At 52.7% G+C, this 5,197-nt stretch overlaps 1 pseudogene across 1 annotated transcript; it reads right to left on the reverse strand.

The window, feature by feature from the left end:
* Window positions 1-508: 508 nt before the first annotated feature.
* On the reverse strand, window positions 509-4,860 carry LOC307053935 (transcription factor-like 5 protein; annotated as a pseudogene). The gene is made up of 4 exons: window positions 4,213-4,860; window positions 2,925-3,111; window positions 2,479-2,641; window positions 509-759 (listed from the first exon to the last, which is right to left on the reverse strand). The product of its transcript is annotated as a transcription factor-like 5 protein (transcript).
* Window positions 4,861-5,197: the final 337 nt, after the last annotated feature.

Below are 5,197 nucleotides of genomic sequence, written 5' to 3' on the forward strand. Positions count from 1 at the left end.
CCACCATTGGTCACTGGCTTATGCTAAACACCAGCTTTCCTTCTGGGCGTCTGGGATTTGGCCGCGTGCCACCTAGGGAATACCCCCCACAACCAGCCCCCAGTAGGATCCATGGCCCTGAGTCTCTAAGGAGCTTTGCTGTCCGGGAACATGTCACCAGTGCTGGGGGGTGACAGGCATCCTGAGTGGCTCCACTGAGAGGTGTTCTGGGGAGCTGGCGCCTGGGGCCCCTAGACCTCTCCCCATGCGCCTCTGCTGACTTTGCTGGGTTCTTTGCCCAAAATAAATCAAAGCCATGAGTCCTCCTAATGAATCATCAAACCTGGGGGTGGTCTTGGCTACCCCCATCCACCTAGCAAAGCAAGGTGACCATTGACTCTTGCCAGCTTTCCCTCCCTTGAACACAGAAGTGCCTACACCACTGTTTTCTACAAAAAGGTGCCTGTTACCAGCACTGACTCTCACCAGCTTGGCGTCTAGGACAACTGTATACCACCGACAGCACGCATTACCTTCTATCTCTTTCCATGCGGTTGTGCCTCTCCCTCCGCTGGGACCTGCCCCGTGGGGGCCCGCTCTGCCTCTGCTCCCCGAGGGCGGCCTGGGGCGACTCCACCGACGGCCAAGCACCCTGCGCTGCTGTGGAGCCTTCACCCACATTCCGGAGCTCTCCAAGGGTTCTTCCTTCTATGTTTGTGTCCAACTGACGGATCCTACTCCGACTCCTCTTATTTATTGCTTGTTTACATAGCGCTTCTTCTTTGCAAAAGAAGGAAAAAGTGGTATTTTAATTTTTTGATTCTTCTAAACTTACCCTCGTGAATGCTGAATATATTTTTTGGTATTTTCGATCCACGATATAAACATCAATGGGTAAGGAGCACACAGAACCAAACAAGAAGCACTCCAAAATTCCATAGAAACATCCGGCACAAGGCTCTAGGTTTCAAACTATACAACTGAACATAAACTAAATTAAAACACCCCAGAGGGCTTTCCTGGTGGCGCAGTGGCTGAGAGTCCGCCTGCTGATGCAGGGGACACGGGTTCATGCCGCGGTCCGGGAAGATCCCACATGCCGCGGAGCGGCTGGGCCCGTGAGCCATGGCCACTGAGCCTGCGCGTCCGGAGCCTGTGTTCCGCAACGGGAGAGGCCACAGCAGTGAGAGGTCCACATACCGCAAAAAAAAAAAACACCCCAGGTATTATGTAATCAATACAGCTTATACAGCAATACAATCAAAAGTCCCCTTTTTAAATCAAGAGCCATTTTAACTGTCATCTATGAAGTAAAAAACCAAGAAGTTGTTTGATTTTTCTGATATTCAGAAGGGGAAAAAAAAAACAAACCTAGAAATATTTTCTCCAAAAGATTTTCTTGATATGCAATTATTCTCAGATGACAACTGATATTCTAACTGCAATGCTCAGAAGAGGACAGCACCTAAGTGGTTTAGGATTAAACACGCCCTCACCTTACAAGTGAGATTCCCCCCACAAAAGGAGTCATCACGTCATAGCTTTGACCTGTGCTACAGAAATATGTCAAATTTCTATCACAGTACAGCAGGCGTCTAAGAAGTACCTGTGGTGATGGGAATTCCCGAGGTACCGTACAAAGCCAAACCCTCTACGGTGAAAGAATCACTTAACACACATTTCAGAATGGTGATAACTTTGCAAAAGACATAGAGAGGAATTCACAAGTATTGGTAATATTTTGGTTCTTCAGCTGAGTAGTCAGTACAGGGACTATTTTAATTTTAACCTTTATACCTTACAAATGCTAACCTATACTTTCACGAGCAATGTCATAAGAACAATGGAAAATTAATCACTGGCATGGGAGAAAGAAGGAGAGCTCTATCCCTACCCTTTGTCAGCTCTTGAAAAGCTGAGTGTAAGCTGTGTTATTGTTGGATAACTCGAAAAAGAATGTTTTCCAGGAAAAACGGACTGAGGGTTAACGTCAGGGGTAAGCAAAGTTTGCCTTCAGAAATTTCTTTCTTTCTAAGACTGTCTGTATCACCTTATGGCCTCTTGCTCCCAACTCAATCCTTTGCCCATCTGCAGATGGTCCCCTAAAGCTCTGAGCGGATTTCAGACTCCTGCCTCACTCATGAAGTATGAAATAAGAGTGAAAAAAAAAACCCCTAAATTTGCTGTCAGTTAACGAAAATGTACCTAAGTCTATCATGTTTCTGTTTAAGGAGGTTACTGTTAGGAAAAAGCAGCCCCTAAACTCAACGTTTCCAGGCCAAGTATAAACGTGATGTTCAAAATTCGCAAGGATGTTCCAAGTGAGGTGACTGGGCAGAGGGACAGAAGGATTCCTAAGATGCAAGCAGGCTTCCGAGATCCTTTCATTTGTTTATAAACCACCTCTCTCCCCTCCCCCACCCGTGGACAAAAAAAAGGGGGGGCAGAGACATCAGGCAGGAGGAGAAAGCACCTGCCAGCTTCTGTTTTATCGCTTACTTCCTACTTTAATCCGAACCTGCTCAGGCAAAGCTCTGTTTCTACTACCCAAAGTCTGTTTAGTGGATTCAATTTACTTCTGATAACAGAAAGAAAACGCTCTCGGCAATCCAATATCCTGATGCTTGGTAGCTTCAAGTACAGAACGTGAGTTACTACAACTCTGGAAAACAATGAAGCAACAGGAACGTTATCAACAGGTGACAATCTCCTCTCTACGCACAAATAAAATGCACTTAATAGAAGTAACGTCAAAGTTATTCACATGAACTTGAAGAACTTTAGGTGCACTAAGGATTTTTAAATATCCCCGAACCACATAAATACTCTCGATTTTAACAAGTTATCGAGCTCAATGAAAGACAAAAACAGCCTTGGGACCTAACTAAAATACAATTTATCCATTTAACACAAAAGAGCAAAGCTTCGCAAATCATTTTCCCTACCTGTGTTTGTGAAAGATTAGAATTTCCACTAGTAGAGCAACTATTTGCAGTAAACAGAGGGTATGTAAATTGAAGAGCAGTAGTTGCAGCAGCTGTTTTATTTTTCACTCATGTTCTACATTTGTTTTGTTGCTGATGAAGTGGAACATTCATTAATTCGGATGGATGGCGAATAAGAGTTACCAAACTGCCAAGACAAAAGAAACCCAGAAACACATGAAGAGTATGTGGCAGGTAAGTTTCCTGAAACACCACAATCACTATCACACTCTAATGGCTAACATTTGATTTTCTGGATAGGAACCTGAATCTGTTACCATGAATGCCCCCCATCATGGAAATCTCTACAAAACAATTATCAGCTAGTGTTGGAGGGGACAAGTTCAAACTTTCTTCCTCACATTGGAAGGTGTGGCTGTGTGTCATCTTTTAGTTACACCTCCCTTCCCATTACACTTCTGACACCAATCTGTTTTTTTTTGGCCATCCTCCAAAATCTGACGACTATGGGCAAAACGGGGAAAACTACAGGGTGGGGACAGACAGAAAGCTGAGGAGACACCCTAGCAGACAGGCTACTCCTCTCCGATAGTTGTTGCTGCGAGATCACTTATGGGCTGGCAGTCTGGCTGAAGGATGAAGCTGCATTTTACACTCAAAGCCTCACAACACGACGCCTGTCCTCCCAGGGGATGCATCTGTGCAAGATCAGGTCAGCCTCAACCTGAGTCAACAGAGGGGGAAGCAGAGGTCTCTCCTGACATTTAGGTGGGTGATTTGGGGACAAAACCTTTGTTCCTCAGGAACACGTGTGCACTTATCTCAACTCATCTCTCTTCCACACGCAGACGCAGAGCGCACACCGCAAAGGTAATGCTGCAGGCTGTGTACTTAGTATCTGCTTGCTGTGCCTGCACAGAGCACACAAACTTTCAGCTCAGCCTCCACACCCACTGAGGTCTGCTCCCTGTTAAGATGCAAGCTGCAGTGAGGCCGCTGGTCTCTGCAGAAAACCCGGGTCTACATCCAGACCGAGGCTGGTGCTTCTCTGCACAGGACCCTGGTCTACACCCGGACCCAGGCTACTGCCTCCCTGCAGAGGCCCCTGGTTCCACCCGGATACAGGCCGATGGCCTCTGCTGAGGACCCTGGTCTACACCCAGACCAACGATGGTGCTTCTCTGCAAGGACCCTGGTCTATACCCGCACACAGCCTGCTGCTTCTCTGCACAGGACCCTGGTCTACACCCTGATCCAGCCGGGCCCGCTCCTTGGGGGATGCACCCACTTGTTGAGCGCCATGCCAGGCTCGGGGGGATCCGCACCGCGCGGGGCTGGCGGGGGCTCGGCTGCTATGCTGTTGAAGCCGTCCTCCAGGCGGACGCGCACCGCCCACTAGGCCCGCGCCTCGGTCGCGCCCTCCACGTTCTCCTTGACGGCGCCGTCGGGCGCCTTGGGCCGGGGTGCGCCGGCGCCCGGTCCGTCGGCGCCCGGCGTCTTCTCGGCGGCGCGGGGCGCGCCCGCCTCGCTCAGCAGCATCATGCGCAGCTCCTGGAAGTCGATGTGGCCCAGGCACTGGTTGGCGCCCGCGAAGCCACCATCGGCCAGCGCAGGCGGCACAGCACCGGGTACACAAGCGGCGCGACCCCGCCGCCGCGCCCACGGCCGCAGCGAAGCCCCACGCCGCTGCGCCCGCCGCCGCCGCCGCCAGGAAGCAAGAGTTGACGCGCGTCTCGAGCTCGCCGTCGGCCGCCGCCGCCTCCATGTGCGAGTAGAGGATGTGCTGCAGCTGCATGTACTCGATCTCCGTCATCTCCACAAGGCTCAGCTCGCTGGTCCTGAAATTCAGCCCCGCCTCGCCGAGCGCGGCGTCCGCGCCCTCGGGGCCCGCCGGCCCGCCCGCCTGCGGCGGCTCCTGCTGCCCGGGGCCCGACATGCCTGCGCCAAAGGCGTGTGGCGCGCGGGCGGGCCTGCTGCGCCAGGCCGGGCGGTCGGGTACACAGAAACCGACGGCCGCGGCGGGCCTGCGTTGCCCGCCCGCAATGGCGAACCCTCCCCGTCCCCACCTCGCCCCGCCCCGCCCCGCCCCGCCCGGAGGCCACACCCCACCCCGCCCCGCCCCGCCCGGAGGCCCCACCCCGCCCCGCCCGGAGGCCCCACCCCGAAGGCGGGCCACACCCACCGCCCGCCCCGCCCCCGCCGCGGCGCCCCGTCCCGAGCTGCGCGCCCATGTTGGGGACGCGGGGTTCTGGTGGCGGGGGTGTGGCGCGCGG

The sequence above is a fragment of the Hyperoodon ampullatus genome (assembly GCF_949752795.1).
Source record: "Hyperoodon ampullatus genome assembly, chromosome: 5".
Lineage (NCBI taxonomy): Eukaryota > Metazoa > Chordata > Mammalia > Artiodactyla > Ziphiidae > Hyperoodon > Hyperoodon ampullatus.